The 17642-nt window shown below is 38.7% G+C and overlaps 1 protein-coding gene across 7 annotated transcripts in view; it reads right to left on the bottom strand.

The window, feature by feature from the left end:
• LOC127643823 (catenin delta-1-like) overlaps positions 1-15300 on the bottom strand; it is a 40382-nt gene extending 25082 nt beyond the window's left edge. For 5 of the 7 annotated variants that reach the window (XM_052126730.1, XM_052126727.1, XM_052126724.1 and 2 more), the window contains exon 1: positions 14923-15253. The gene's annotated coding sequence lies outside the window, so the exon portion shown is untranslated. Of the gene's footprint in view, positions 1-14922 lie in introns of all 7 variants that reach the window. The other 2 variants (XM_052126725.1, XM_052126728.1) reach the window with 2 other exon arrangements.
• Positions 15301-17642: the final 2342 nt, after the last annotated feature.

Below are 17642 nucleotides of genomic sequence, written 5' to 3'. Positions count from 1 at the left end.
CACCTGCTGCTTATAGACAGGTGCGGCTTATTTATGTTCAAAATAATATTTTATTTAAAAATCAGTGGGTGCGGCTTATATTCAGGTGCGCTCAATAGTCCGGAAATTACGGTAATCTACCAGAACCTCAGAGGACACATTTCATTGTTCATTATTAAACAGAGAAGCTCTATTGTGCATAATATCAGCACTCTTCTAACTGAAGTTCTTCTTACTGAAAAATATTGTGATATCAGTAGAGTGGTGTATAAATAACCACTTCACGCTGCTTTCGCTCATTAGCACCAGTTATCTGGGTGGGGTGCAGACACAGCGTGTGAACAGCAGGTGAAAAAAAACCTGCATATTCTGCGACAAGCTCAGTGCTCAGATAAGCTTTCCATTAAAACGCTCTGAAGCAAGACTGATGTCATACACAGGAAGCTGAATAAACTGAATTTGTAGGTTGAGAGATATTCAAAAGGTTCTTTGGAAGATCTGCCTAGAAAGAGATTGTCTGAGGGCACTAAAGAAATCATACATGCATATAAATAAAGGGAACAAACTGGGAAATTATTCTACGGAACAAGAAATATTTTCAATCATGTACAGTTGTGGCCAAAAGTATTGGCAGTGACACATTTTTTGTTTTGCAAAGTTAGCTGCTTCAGTATTTGTAGATTATTTTTTTCACATGTTTCTATGGTATACTGGAAAACAATGATAAGCATTTTTAGTTTTAAAGGCTTTTTGGCAAAAACATTCAATATACGCAGAGTCAATATTTACAGTGTTGATCCTCCTTGTTCTTCATAACCTCTGCAATTCGCTCTGGCATGCTGGATATCAGCTTCTGGGCCAAATCCTGACTGATGGCGATCCATTTTTGCCTTATTAGTGCTCGGAGTTGATCACAATTTGTGGGCTTCTGCTTGTCCACTCGCCTTTTGAGGACTGACCACATGTTCTCTATGGGATTAAGATCCGGGGAGTTGTCTGGCCAAGGATCAAAAATGTCAATGTAATGATCTCCAAGCCACTTCATTATCACTCTTGCCTTCTGACAAGGTGCTCCATCATGCTGGAAAATGCACAGGTCATCACCAAATTGCTCCTGGATCGTTGGGAAAAGTTGCTCTTGCTGGATATTTTTATACCATTCTTTATTCATGGCAGTGATTTTGGGCTGAATTGTGAAAGAGCCCACTCCCTTGGATGACAAGCAACCCCACACATGGATGGTCTCAGCATGCTTCACTGTTGGCACGACACAGGATTTATGGTAGCGTTCACCTTTTCTTCTCCAGACTATCGATTTTCTAGATGTCCCAAACAGTCGGAAGGGGGCTTCAGAGAAAATAACTTTGCACCAGTCTTCTGCCGTCCAATCCTTGTACTTCCTGCAGAATTTCAGTCTGTCCTTGATGTTTTTCTCAGAGAGAAGTGGCTTCTTTGCTGCCCTTCTTGACACCAGGCGATTGTCCAAAAGAGGTTGAACCTCTCTCCTTGAAGTTTTTGATGATCCGGTAAATGGTTCTTTCAGGTGCAATATTCTTTGAAGCAATTTCCTTGCAGGTGAGGCCATTTTGATGCAAAGCGATGACGGCTGCCCGTCTTTCTTTAGGAGTTAACCATTGCTAACAAGAACACAATGATTGAAAGCACTTCTTCCCTACTTTTATAACAATCTCTTATAACAAGCTCTTATAATCCAATCAGAATGATATAGTGATTTCACCTGACCAGTACTCGTTCACACTTTCCCAGGTGCTGCTGAGATATATTTATTTTGTGCCTGGGCCAAAAAAGTGAAATTTGGGTTTTTGTTATAGTTAGTTTTTTTGGCCAATGAAGCTTTTTGCAATTATTTAAAATGCATCTGATCACTCTGCACAATAATCTAGAAACAATGTGAATCAACACCACAACAACTGAAGCAGAAAACTTTGTGAAACACAAAATATGTCACTGCCATTTATTTTGGCAACAGCTGTATAGTTGGACTTCCTCAACCCTCAAGTTTATTATGATCAATACAAAGTGAAAGAGAAACAGACAAAACAACACTTATTCATCAATTATTTATAAATCATTACTATGCATCATCAAAAGCCAAATCAAAACATAACCAATCCACTGCACAAAAGAGCCAAAAGGTAAAAACATAATTCCAAAATAACAACAAAAGTGATCCATGAACAAGCAGTAATACTTGATTTAGCAACCAAATTCGCCCAACGATCACATGTTTGAACCTACATTTGCAAAAGAAGTCTGCCAGGCAAGAAACCTAACTCTGATAATTGAAATAGGGCTGGGTATCAATACAGATTTCCCCATTCAATTTGATTCAGAATAATTTTGGATATAATTAGTTATATTGTCAATTTTGCTAACATATGAGAGCAACTTGTTTCTCAATACCAATTGCGATACCATCACAAAATACTACCTCATTTGAGTAAAAATTGTTTCAAGTTCAAGCAATTATTAAAAGACATGTTCAGTCAGTAATAAATTAAGAGCAAGGAAACAAATTAGGCTACAAGCAAAAGAACAAATAAAAACAAAGTTTGAAACTTACTGGTCGTCACTTTAATTTACACTACACTATTAACTGTTAAAAGCTAGTGAAGTAATCCAGCCAAGAGCAGTGGTTTTCTTGTGAAAAGTGAGCTGCTTTTTTATTTTTTATATATGTATTTTACCATTTATGAAATATTTACATGCCTCAAGGTCCATTTTGATTTTTTTCCTTTAGATTATTCACTTATTACAACAAAAATAAATACATGTATAACAGTAACAATTCTTGGGTTATTTTGAGTGATTCAATTAGTTGTCAGATTTATAAGTCAGTTCTGACTGATTCATAAATCTTGTTAATTCACTAACAAGAGCAGGATCATAAAGAGTCATTGATTGAGGAATCAGACACTGGTAGTACTGTAGTTGTTTATTTTCTAATAAGAACCGGCTCAAAGATTCATTTCAAATCAGCTTTTTTGTACCACTATTTACGTTCACATCAGACCTAACTGACTGTTTACATTTATACCTCAACAAGTCGAGCATTTCCATGGAATTTGAATGTATTTAACCATTTAGGTGGGTATCTGCATTATCGCAACTCCGTAAGTGCAGCCATTCAGTCAGTCAAACCAAAATGAACCTCAATATACTTCCGAAGTTCTTATTCGTTCATTGTTCAGAGGTAAAAAGAAGTTCAAAACAGCTGAGCAACAGTATACTGTTTCCGAACATTCAGATACACATCACACCATTGTGGGAGGCGTTTAGAAGTCAATTTAAATAGGATGATGCGTAAAACCGTAACTGTGACATTAAAATGTGTTAATGACTTTGTCTCATTCTACGAGTAGAATTCACAGGCGGACAGTAAAAGCCGTTTTAACCACTTGATGATGAAAATATATATGCAGTAGAAAATGTTTAATTTGTCTTGTTTGCATTTTGAATTCATGGCAGCAAATGCGCTAACATGCAGACATATTAAAGACATAGATAGTAAAAAGCAAAACAGCTACATTAACAGTTCCACGTTAACTTGGTATTGCACTTGTAAGCAAATATGCAATAAGTTATTTTACAAGGTTGTTTTTTATGAATATTAACAATTTAAAACAAGTCCTTCAGTGTTTCTCTTGTAAAACTTGCTTCAAGCTTGAAAAACGAATTATTCAAGAGCCAGTAATTAAAAAGAGAACAGAGTAAACTGTGCTTTAAGTTTTTTAGCAACAGTAGCAATTAAACATAAAAAATAATAATATAAAACATTAAAAAAGGTAAATTAAATGCAAACTAAAATATTAATGTAGATCAATATCACAGTAAAGAGTGTCGAGTACTTAAGTAATGATTTGATACAGTAAGAATGCCTGAATGCCTATAAAAAGACAGCATGCAGCTTTTTAGACATTTAGATGATGTCGCACAAATCTAACATTTTGAAGAATTTGTCCGGTCAGCTTATACATTTATAGCCGTTTGCTTAAATATGTCGTCAAGACGGCGAAGATTTAATCATGTCTGTTTATACTGGTAATTCATTAACCGCTGTTTATATTAATATCACCTAAATAGGGTTATTTTGCTAAAAAAAATAGCACAGTCTCCTGCAGGAGCACTGCATTCATCACAAGACAAAACTGCATGGGCAGATACGCGCAAGTGTTTGAAAGCAGCCAGCTGTGATCAAATTGCGCATGGGTAGCGAATTTAGTTAGATCTTGGTTACGGCAGGATTTTTTTTTAGAAATGGTGGGTATTAAAATATTGAACTGAACAGATATTATGTCACACTCCTAGCTAATCATGGCTGCACCCTGCAGTTTGTAAAGCACTGTTCTGGACAAACGTCTTTGGCCATTGCGTTTTAGTTTATTCAGCATCTTGTGCAGGAGCGCTGAGATTTGTAGACGCCATATACAGGTGTATCAACATTTAAAAACACGTTGTGAAGTGAATTTTGAATTTAAATTTGATCGCCTTACAAATGCATGCCACTGGAACATTAATACACATTGCAGAATCGTTGTCATTTAGAAATTAGATTGCGTGGGGTTCTGAATCGAGATCGCGATCTTTTAACAATTAATCATGCAGCTCAATTTAAAAGATCTGTGCATAAAAAAAAGTGTTAATGTGTGAAACAAAGACAAAAGAATATTTATAGGCTTACTTTGGGCAGATGTGTGAATGACAATTCCTTTTGTAGACCAATTAAAAAAAAACAAAATACAAATTTGCATGACATTGTCTAGGAAATTCTCTCTACATGAACGATCGTACAGATGTAGGAAAATTTGCACCAGCTCACAAATAACTCTACAAGCCGGTGTGTTCTTGTTGACTGATTTTGACTGACTAAACAAGATAAATAGAATGAGCTGTCAGCATCAAGGTAGGGGGAGCTCCAGGTCACACCTACTGATGACATTGATCAATGTCAGTAAGATTTAAAAGTTTTCCTAAAAGTTTGTCCAGAATTGCGGTAACAAACCAATGAAGAAAAAAAAATATATATATTTTTAGCCAGATTTAGTTCTAAATGGCATCACACCCGTTCATTCTTTGATTTCATATGAAGTATATTTGGGCCTTAACGTGTAAAAGACTGATCTTTTGATATTAAGGATTGATATCGATATTGATGCTGACTACCACCCATGGGTGTGCTGAAATTGGCCCGGTTGCTTGGGAGGGTAGAGTCACATGGGGTAACCTCCTCGTGATCGCGTTTAGTGGTTCTCGCTCTCAATTGGGCGTGTGGCAAGTTGTGCATGGATCGCGAAGAGTAGCATGAGCCTCTACATGCTGGGTCTCCGCGGTGTCATGCACAATGAGCCACTTGATGAGATGCGTGGATTGCCCGTCTCAGAAGCACAGCGCCACCACAAGGACCTACTAAGTAGTGGGAATTGGGTATTCCAAATTGGAAGAAAAGGGGATCAAAAGTATTATTTTTTTTTATCTGGAAAGTTAAAATGAAGACTGCGATTAATCAGAAAATCTAGTTTTTGCCTACATAAAGAAATAGCACATCTCTCAACAAGCCGCATGATTTTGTCTCATTCATGTCCGTAGCATAAATGGTGTTCTATAATTAAAAACTAAGCAATTGATCACAGCATTCTAAATCAGTGGATTCTTTATTTGCATGATGAACCACAATCTTGTGTAATTTATCTTGGTTATGAATCTTTAGCAATGGATCTAACCTTTTTGAAGTTTCCAAACATCTGTAACAGAGCCACTGTATAAATAAAGTGCAACTGGGAGTTTCTGGAACTCTCCCTACCTAGTCCTAAAGTGCAAACATAGCACAACTACCATATATGTCAGAAACTATTGCAAGGAGACTACAAAAGCTAACAATCCAAGAGGGAAAAGTATACCCAAAACAAACAGTGGCTCCTAACATGAGAACATGATTCAAATGGAAGCAAGCAGGAGCCAAATGCAAATGTACAAAATAGCATAGGAGAGGCTCTGCCCCAGAGTTTGACCATTGTAGCCTGAAATGTTTCAGGCCGCTAACCCAACCCGCAAAAACACACATGACTTGCTCTCTCACGACACACCACGGAGTGTGTGCAGCTGTCTGCCTAGTAGTGAACAAAACAAAAGGAAATCTGTCCACTACAGAAAATTGGTAAAGAGAGGGACAGAGGGGTGTGCTGGTGACTTTGGTTGAGGGGGGAATTGTGGGTGTGATTATTGCATTGTCCTTGAAACACACACACAGCAGTAAGTTTCATCTATGACCGAAACAGTTTTCAACCGCTCTTCGACTTCCCTACCCATAAAGCAAACAGACTTTAGTTGAAAGTCGAGGATTAAAACACGCGCACACACACACACACACACACAAACATTCCTGCTTGTATTGTGGCATGTCACATCCTGTCTCGGCTACTCTGGCAGCTTGAAAATGACTGGAAAACAATTCCCTTCCTTTTGCCTTATATGTCGCTCATTCTCTGTGTTCCCTATGACACGTGTATGTCCTCATTCCTTCCCCTAACATCTAAATGAAGAGTGTGTAATTGATGACTTATCAGCTTTCAGACTGTTGTTTCACATTTAGGTATGAATCATCTAGACAAGACTCACTCATTAAGACAAAGCCTTGTGAAGTCTAATACATGTTTCAAAGTCATTTCAACTATGAACAAAGAAGGGAGGGTTTTACCTTGATTAAACCCTTTTACTGCAAAATTTGGGCACCATACATGGGAGATTTCTGGAAAAATTCAGGTTAGAGCAGAAACAATTTCTAACATTTTCTGTGATTATTCAAAACATTAACATTTCAAAGGCTGCATCTCACTAGCTGATTTTTCCAATAATTTTTTTGGTGTTAGCTTCATTAACATAATTACCTGCCAGGCAGAGGAAGACAGTAGGGACTCCCTGCCAAGTTAATGGCTTGAAAAACTCAAAAGCACATCTGGCTTACTTGAAATTATCAGTGGGTGGGTACACGTCACCAAGGCAGTGACCAATAAGTGCAGTTCAAGTATAAAATATTTATTTTTTTCCCGGAGGATGGTTGACATCTGGAAAGTGCTTGAGGACGGTTCATTTGAAGGAGAAACAGGTGGCTCTTTGGGGTCAACAAGTATGTTTATATGACATCTTATATACGTCATATAGTGACAGACAGATCATTAAAAGAAAACTATTACTACTGCCTAGATCTTTGCACAGTGTGACAATAAATGTGTAGAACCTTTTTCATTTAGTTTTGGGTCTAATATTATTTTATATAACAAATTTAAGCTTTTTCTATACAGCTTTAGATTATATAAATATATTGCAGTCTACATTTATATAACCATGTATAAATATGCAAACCTTATGCCCCGTTTACACCGCTAGCGACTTTGTAGATTGGCGTCGCTAGAATATACCATCTGTGTCGCTGGTGGGCGTTCCTACGGTTTGTTGCTGTAACGTTATTAGAGGTCTGCACGTCTGGCCATAGCTTTTGAAATATGATCACCGATGAGACCGGTAAAATTAAGATAGCATTACAACTTGACAAGGAATCAGTTCTCATATCTAAAAATTTACATTCTGCAGTGTAGAGTGTTTTATAAAACGTGAAGCAATGTTCACTGCATTAAATCATTAACAAGACGATCAATCTATCATGAATGAATGAAACTCACTCAGAAGTCAGACAGTTTCTGACATGCTTTTCAACGCATCATCGTTTCATTACATCCATGCATGTGGTTACAGACCAATGTTATAGAACATTAAAAATTCCTCACGATGCTGAAACTTCTCCATCTTGCCCTCACTCTCGTTGGTAGTCACTCGCGAATGTTGCTCGTCATTTGCATAAAGTAAAAATTCTCAACTTTGTCTTGTTGCTCTCCACGGAGATCTCTGTTGGCCGTGGCAGCTCGTGTAGCCGGAAGTTATGCTCTCATTGAAAATTAATTGTTGTACCACACAATGCCACTGGTGGTGTGAACGGGGCTTTACAAATTTGTACTTTTGTTTTATTTTAGTTCATGGTACTTTAATACACTTTTGAAAAGATCACTTTCTACCGAATTACACACTTCTGTTGCTCAGCTATTTGCACAGTGTGACAATAAATGAAAGGGAAGGATGCCATTTCATTTTGCTATGCATTCTCAATAGAACATGTATTTAACAAACAACCTAACATAGCAGATGCTGCAGACTATGGAGCAGTATTGAAAAATATCCGTATATTCAAAAGCTTCAGGTTGATTGGCTGTGAAAATGGGGCGTGACAGTGAAGCGCTAAGAAAAGTCAAAGGCAGTCAATAAGTTTGACATATACCCTCCGTTTTAAACTGGTAAGTGTGACAGGCTTACCAACTAGTACAGCTGCCATTGTGTTACTCGGCATAAGGGACAACACCGATCCTCCAACCAGGTGGAGGATTGGTGATGATCTGGATGTGCTTCAGCAAGGCTGGAATCAGGCAGATCTATCTTTGTGAAGGACTCATGAATCAAGCCATGTAAAAGGTTATCCAAGAAAACTTGGATAACCACCAGAAGGAAGCAAGAAAACTTGCTTCTTTCTGCTCTGAGGATAGGTTTTTCCAACAGGATGATACTCCATGCTACACAGCCATGTCAAGGTGTGGATGGTGGACCACCGGATCAAGAACCTGTCATGGCCAGCCCAATCTCCAGATCTAAACCCCATTGACAACCTCTGGAATGTGATCAAGAGGAAGATGGGGCCATCAAACAAAGCCAAGCTGCTTAAATTTTTGTGCCAGGGGTGGCATAAAGTCACCCAACAGTAATGTGAGAGACTGGTGGAGAGCATGTCAAGACACACAAAACCTGTGATTGAAAATCAGGTTTATTCCACCAAATATTGATTTCTGAACTCTTCTCAAATAAAAAACATTAGCATTGTGAAATAAAAATCATAAAATTTAACATGAACTTATTTTCTTTGCATTATTCAAGGTCTGAAAACACTGCATCTTTTTATTTTGACCAGTTATCATTTTCTGCAAATAAATGCTCTAAATTACAATATTTTTATTTGGAATTTGGGAGAAATGTTGTCAGTACTTTATAGAATAAAACAAAAATGTTAATTTTACTCCTGGCACAAATAACTAAATTGATGTTTCTGGAGCATTGCTATCATGAAACAGAGATAGGATGTATAATTTGTTAACATTAATTACATTTATAGATTATATATTAAATGTAAGCAGAGTGACGTCATCATGGGTATCAACAGGTTAAATCTACATTAAATAAATACTAACACATATATATATATACACACACACAGATTAATTAAGGCAGAAATACATCACAGTATGTGAAATGGATCCATTATTTCAACCAACCACTGAATTGCACAGCCATGATGCCAAATCACATCATCCATCCATGATGCCTTCAGAATTGATGTTACAAAAACATTGAATTTAGACATGCCTTGTTGGCATCTTAACTCCTTATCCTCTGCATTTTTCAGGGTTTTGGGCACAGCTTATGTGTTACAAATAGACCTCCGGAGGACACCACCAGCTTTGAGAGATCTTTTCTAAGGAAAAAAAACTGTCGTGGGATGACTCTCTAAATAGGTCTGACCTAGAACACCCAGAAACTTGGGCAAAAATCACATAAAACATGATTTATCAACACGGATACATTATATCTGCAAAGTTTAGCTTGCTGAACAGACAGTACACTGACTCAGACATCTGGTCAAATGCCAGTCCATATTAAGAAACTATGATACATCATGCACTGAAACCTGCTGTGACTGCCCTGAGCATTGGCAGAAATACAGAGAAAATGCCCTTTGTGACATCATTAATGCATCACCAAGGATATTTGACATCATTATCACCAAAGAGCTTTCTTATGACAGACAAACCAAAAAGGTAGGATTGGGAGTATTAGACATTAGCCACACAAGGCCAGAGTAATTCAATTTGTCAGGTGCTTAATCATTTGTGTCCACTAATGGGATAGCAGAAGTATTAGACAGCAAAGCCACTAAGCATCCAAACTCTAACCACCTAGTGCCAACACTTGCACCGATAGATGGACAGATCACCAGAGCAGGATGTGGCACAAGTAAATAAAGCCTGCTATATAACAGACTGCAGCTGCAGCAGGCAGCCAAATATGATCATCATATGCATGTGGGAGGCAATTCAGACAACAGCTGCTGACTTCTGCTCCAATATGTGGATTAGGGGAAAAACATTAAGGGGACCATAATGTACTTTACAAGGAGAGATTCAAACTTAAAAGCAAGTTTCTGAGGACAACATCTACAGTATTTGAACCATGTTCGTGGAATTTGTAGTACCATTTTGACACACATCACACATGTCTACCTGTTCCTGCTGACCCAGGCAACCCAAGTGTAAAGACCTACACCATCAGAATTGGCCTGCCTCCAAACTAATGCTCAGTGAACTTTGCTACACACTCAGTAAGGCTGTTAAAATTCAAAACTGGAATTGGTCCATTTATCGAATTCAAGATAAAAATGCACATTCAAATTATGGATGTGTGCCCAGCACTGATGACGACTTATATTCTTAGGCTAAAACGGACAAAGCACAAACAAGATACTTGAAACACGTTTTAAAGGTAGAATTTCCTTTTAAACTGACACAGGATCTAAAAAATCTATACCGCAAGAGATGCTTGAAAAACAGCAATACACCACACAACTGTAAAATAGGGCTGGGCAATATGGCAAAAAATATGATCACTATATTCTTTTTCATATCATTCGATATGGATATTTTTTCACGATATTCAATCACATATGCACATTACACATTTGTTTTGAATTTCCAAAAAAGAAGAGAAACCTAAATCCTAAACGGTCTAAACAAAACTGGGTTGAGTGCCCAGACACAGCCAATGCAGTGGTGTCTGAGGGATCTTCTATGAAAATATTAAACTATTTTATAGAGTTTATCTATTGAGTGCAGTTGGATATGAATGTTATAAGATTATCTGTTCATTGTGAATCATAATGAAGGTGTATTATATATATATATATATATATATATATATATATATATTTTATGCATTAAAATAATTTTCATATTTCTTTACATACAGATATCCAAGTATGGGGGCATAGAAGCCCTTGTGACTGAGGAATGATACTGTATGGGGTTCAGGGCTATCTCAGAGAAACCTTTGAAAATGTAAAAGTCTGAATGGACCATTTTTCTATTTTAATTAAAGTGAGAAAGACTAGGCTACAAACTAGTAATTGTTTTATCTTTCATCCTTGTCAGAGATGATAAAACCTGAATAATTTCACAAAATTAGAACAGAAATCTATTTGTATATTATTAAAGGCTTGGAACATGCTGATTAATACAACTAAATTTAGAAAGAAAAAACATTATGGTCCAAAGGCGCTCTGGAAGCGGGTGCAAACCGTGACAGGACATCAGTGAAGCGTGTTTCAGTGCTAGAGAAAAATATTCAAGAATACAAGAAAGATCAGACATGATGTAAACGGCACTGTTGTTTTGTCGCGCTGCTCACTAGAGACAATGAGAGGGCGCAAATGTCGTCATGATGCCTTGCAGTCAAGATGGAATCAATCTGGGGTCCGGATCTGGAACGCGGTGCAATAGCAACTTCATACAGTCTGAGGGTGCGTTTCCACTGACGCGGAAAAAAAAAATCTCCCAACGCTAGGGAACCGCTTGCCCCACGCTGCCGTCAATTTTACAATCCACCTCGCGAGTTTCACAGTCATGTCTAGCAACACGCATGTCTAGATGTAGATGCTGAATATTGAAAATTACTCAAAAGCTCATCATCGATATCATGGAGTTTTTTTATTGCAATAAATATTAATATAGTTTTATAGGCCAGCCCTATGTAAAAGACATACATCTAGCGCATGCATACACAGAAAAAGAAGGACGCTCCGAGAGAATGACCACAAGAGGTGCAGCATTTTGACAGTTGCTTCTCGCTGCATAAGCATTTAATTTGTACATACAACTGTATTATTTTAAAACATTGTGGTATAGGCAACACTAAGTTAATATTGAAACTGTCTATTGAAACATTTCTTTTCACCTTTATACCTAATAATTGATCATATGTAACTGGCTAAATATTTTTACTATCATTATACGCATATTTGATAACAGCTAAATATGTTCTTTGACATAAACAATTGCTAATTAGTTTATATTGATTTGTTGTGCCTGCTTGTGAACGTAGGAGACAATAGCTGGGTTTTTAATCCAACAAATTTTATATACATTTTAAAATTGTGCATAAGAATTCTGAATGCAAATAAATTGCACTTGGCATGCAAATAAACTGAATGCGCTAGGAGCAGCATTTTCTAGAATTTAGCATTAGTGAAAATGTGCATTAAAGTGATGGAAATGATTTATTCCCAAAACGATGACATGTTTTGACCATTGGTGCATGTATTATGAGTGTGCGATAGCTTGATGTGACTGGCCCAACGAAGGTCAGACCGTGGCACACATTTCTTTGAACCAAGTCCTTGACATTCAGAAATGTTAAACCCACAGCTGGTCTTCACAATCCACCAGAACAGTTTTGAGTGTGGACACTCCCAGGTATGCAGAGGCTGATGGCATGCGAGCATCGGAGCCATTTAAGCCCTCATTATATCAGATGTTACGCTTATTCAGCTGCGTCTCCAGGCAGGATTTAAACGAGGTGTGATTGCTCCAATTGAACAAATAAAACTCAACCTGAAGCAAGGTCATTCAGCTGCTCCATCATGAAAAGGTGGGCTAGCTCAAGATAACGCGATGACATAGTGAATGGAAACGGCGTAACGATTGGCATTTTCTTTAATCTAATTTTTGGAAATGAGCTTAAATATGAAACATTTGGATGGAAACCCAGCTAATGTCGATTTAAAAATCAGATGATGTCTGGAAATGTTTTCCCCTTACCTGAAATAATGCTTTTAAAACTCTAATATAATTTCTCAGCCCTGTTGACAGTCCCAACACACAGCCAACTGAACCACAATAAGCTGTAAGTGTTCGCCCACTATATAGTGCTATAACTGGTAGTTATTAAAGCCGTAGAGCTGCGAGGAGGCATTTATTGACCTTTCTGAATGGGAACATCAATCAAGCACTGAGCATTAGCCATTACTTCTTATTCAGGCAGCATGTAGCCACAGCACGAGAGACCCGGAAATGGGAGCGCCGGTGACGTAACGTTTTTTAAACATCAACCTCTTGCTCCAGGTAAAAGGTAACGGGGGAGGGACCTGTCGTCTTTGTAAATCCAAAGTACAAGTGAGGTAACCACTGAGGGAAAGAGGTGGACGTGCTTTTTTTAATGACATCTCCGTCTTTCCGCGTTTGAAAGACACACCCTGCTGTTAACCGGTCATTACCGCGGTCAAACGATTTGGTAACTAGCCACGGAGTCGTCGTTGTGTTCAAAGACACTCTCCCCTACACATTTTGGAGTCTTAACCTATTCTGGTTAGAATTGAAATTCCTCGCGGGGTGGGGGCGTTTCAAAACCGGGCGAGTGTACACACGTTATCCTTTATCAGCCCTCACAGGTCACTGTAGACGAGTGTGAAAACTCCCAAACATTCCTGCTTTGAGGCTTTTTGTTTCGACCCGGAGCTAGATAAGCTTCATGAGTGACACTGACTCACGCTGTGTGTCTCAGAATATCATACACACACACACTGTGTAACCTGCTGTTTCACATGGGTTGTGTGGAAATGAGAACACACACCGAACCGCACCTTTCCCTTCCCCCACATACACACTGACTAAAACACCCACTCAACAGGTACCTAAACTTTTTTGTATGATTATTGCAAACACTGGGAAAGCAATCTGACCGAATTTCGCCATCTTCTGGGGGTTTCAAATCTGAGTCATACGTATAATAAAAAATAAAAAGAAACGAAGTGACTTGAAGCACCTGTGAAGAGGATATATGTTCCGGTAAACCCAATAGTGGCGATACTTCGTCGGACACAAATCCCAAGCGAAAACAGTGAAACAAATCTAATACAATATTTAAATTGAATTGCATACATTCAATGTGCAAACTGTGGAATTTTCATTAAAGACACCGGAATTACACGTCCTACATATATGTACACATGTTTTTATTTATTTGCAACTCATTTTCAAGAAACATTGGTGCTTCAATGATCGGGTGACTTCCGCACACTCAGGTGTGATCAGGGCCTTGACCTGCTTTACTTTGCTGCAGTTAACATTTTATTTCGACCCACTTTAAACATACATCTAGAAGTCATCCCGACAACACCTAAACATTAAATAATTAAGTAGGTTACAGATGAGAGGTTGCAATATTAATACAAATCCCCACTGAGACGCTATAAACTATTGGAATAGTAAAATTGCATATTGTCTCATATTAGGCACTTAAACTAATCTAGATGTGCACCCCTTGTAACATTTCCAGAAATCATGTTTTTAACAGGAGCATAATTAACACAGAATCACATATGACTCAATATCACAAATAGTACCAAACCCCAGTTTAAACCAATAACTTTATCTTCTCTCCATGTCCTAGAAATCACAGGACTGCAACCTGACTGTTGGGGCAGACACGCCGAAACGCAGTGCTCACAACACTTCTTTCACCATGCATATAATTCAAGATAATAGAAACGACTATGCAGAAGACAGGAAAAAAACAAGAGGTTTCCTCTTTCCCAAAATGCGCTTAACGCTCGTGCTTTGACGCTTAGCACGGCGGCTAACTCCACTAACCTGCTAGCATGGAGATCTGGCTAACTTTGTTCAACGCCAAAAATGACGAGGCCAAACAGGGAAAACCGGAGGACAACAAAGAAAGCCAAGAGAGATGAGAAACAAACAGAAGAGTTACCATAGAGTCTACCTTTGTTTTTGGTTTCGTTAAAGTCCCGATGTGAGGTCGTGGCCTATCGAAACGGGCTTCTCTATGGCCAGTTTCAGATTTTCCAAGCGGTAGGAAGTGATTGTAATTCCAATCGTTTGCTGCCTCTATATTTGGGCGTTTCAGCCCCACGCTACACCAGACGCATCTGCCCTATATTTATGAGTTTGTTTTCTACTACGTGGCCTGTAACGTGCCTTAACGATTGAAGCAAAACAAAGAGGAAGCCTGAGATTAACAAATTTAAGCACTCTTTTTGAAAACCCACCAATCTATCTCGCTCTCCTTGTTCACTCCTCTCTTTGCTTGTCGTCCCACAGTGAAGCGTCTGACCCCTCCCATGTGAAACTGGAGTTCAGGAGCACCGCTGGGCGGGGACTGGAGTCGAGCGACTTTTCAATATTGCAGCTTTATTACATTGTGCAACAATTTTGAAAATGCTAACGGGTCGTTCACACCGAACCCGTTTTTGCGCCGCGTCTTGCTGTGTTTCGTCAACTTCAGCGTCTCGCGCAGGAGCGTCGCGTTTTTAGACGCCGTGTCAGGTAAAACGCGTTTCAAGACATCTACGTTCCTTTATCACATTTCTTGATTTTGAACGCGGAAGTAAACGTGTGCAGGGTAAACTTAGACAGCGGTGAATGGGAGATCACAGCAAATATTATTTTCACTTACCCATTTGCTCCAAGAGCAAAAGAAAAATTCACTATTACATTTGACTGACTTTCCAGGAGAGAAAAGAAACAGAGAGCGGTGGATAAAGACAGTCGGATGGGAGATGACAAATGTAGCCTACTGTCACTCTCTTCAGCTGTCATCGAAACCCCCTCGCAGCTGTGACAATTACATTTTTACAACTAATTCTAGGTTAATATAACACAAAGCATAATGTTATACTTTTATTTAAAAATATATAATATAAAATAAATTGTGAGTTTTACACTGCTAAATAAAGCAGAAACATATCATCACAGTCTGTCAAAAAGGTCTATTCTATACACCTTTTTCCCGGGGGTCTTACTGGAGAAACGAATGTGGGTGGGACTTCCAGCGGAAGTCGTTCTATAGCATTCCCTAGCTCTGGCTGCAATCATTTTAGACCCTGTTTACAGCTGGTAATAAGACGAGTTTCGGATGATCCAATCGCAAAGGTCAGCACTAAATATAGTTGTAACCGTGGTGCAAAATGTTTTGTAATTGGAAAACAAAAAGCACATACAGAGGTAATCAAATACCACATCACATTTAAGGTTTAAAATGGCATCCTGATGCATCACGGACAGCAGCAAAGCACCACCTCTCATCATCAGTCAAATACCTGCTGAACAAATAGTTAAACCTACATTTAGATTAAATCTCAACTGCATCTGTGAGAAACAGCATGCCGGTTTTGTTCGTGCTTTCTTTGTCTTTATGACTTTTTTGCAGTTTGTTATCGTTCAGTAACACACTGATATAGTGATTGATGTATGTCCATATGAAATCATACATGCTCTCCTCAAAATCCCAACACCACCACGAAAGAATGAATGGACGTATACCGCAACAACAGCTGTGTTAACTTGACAATGGAAGTGATGCCCATTTTTCTCACTAAGCGTGACGTAGGACGTAGGTGGATTCGTTGCGCTGCGTTTGTTTTTTGGGGGGTTTTAGCAAAAGGAAAGTTCAGTCTGAAAGGCCCTAATACAGTTATTTTGGGTTGGGGTCTTTTGTAGGCGATCACTGGCCACAGAAAATATAGGCATGTGATCAGCTAAGGACAAAAAAGTTGTAAAATCTGAAACTCCAACCTCTGGCTGGAGAGTTTTACATTTCTGCAAAGCTGGACGTTATCTGGACTCACCTTGGTGTTCCTGGAGTAGTGCTGAATGGCTGACACCTCCATGGCCTTTGTGTTGTATTTCACTACTTGAAAGGATTCATATCTCTCTACACTTAGGTTGGCAGATTTGGCTTACATGACGTTGGACATTGCAATGAATGCTGATTCCACCTGTGGCCCATGAACAGGGCAGAGTGCAGACAGTGCAAGCTTGTAAAGTGCTGGGTACCTCTCAATCTTCCTCACAAGATTCCACCAAGAATCAACTATTGTCCTCTCTGTTATCTGAGGCAGAATCATGTCACTTGCATTTTTATGGGAAAAAAGTTAATTTACATGTATGACAATAGCATAATGTTGAAACTCAGCTTTCTTTGTCACTAAGCTTCACAAATGGAAACATGTCTGGTAACTTTGGAAGTTAAGGTAGAATCGGATGGCTTCCCCAAGCATCTGGATCCAAGCATGACGGGGTCCTAAGAGTTGAACTGTCAAGAGGCAGTTTACCTGAAGATCACCTGCACAGTTAATTTAGGCTTGGATTACCTTTTGAAAGTCCTTGCCACAGGGTGGTTCCTCCCTAGTTGGTCCAGGATGGATGAGGTCTCCAAGCCAACAAAAGGCTTTGAAATATGGGCCTCTTTTGACTTACTCTTTGGCCCAGAAAGATTACTCCCCTTGCTGTCAATCAGATATTCTGGCTTGATTAAGCAGGATAAAAACTCTCTCATGAATCTCTCCTGTTCATCATGGAGTTTGTGAACCTTTGGATTGAAACAGTAAAACATAATGCTTCCGCAAGAGAAGGACTGCTGAATAGAAGTGAAGCTCAATGAGGGTTTTCTTGTCCTCTAGCAACACCTGTCAAAACATGTAA

Source organism: Xyrauchen texanus, chromosome 5 (assembly GCF_025860055.1).
Source record: "Xyrauchen texanus isolate HMW12.3.18 chromosome 5, RBS_HiC_50CHRs, whole genome shotgun sequence".
Lineage (NCBI taxonomy): Eukaryota > Metazoa > Chordata > Actinopteri > Cypriniformes > Catostomidae > Xyrauchen > Xyrauchen texanus.
The sequence above is the reverse complement of the archived record's forward strand: the minus strand, read 5'-3'. Positions and strand labels throughout refer to the sequence as shown.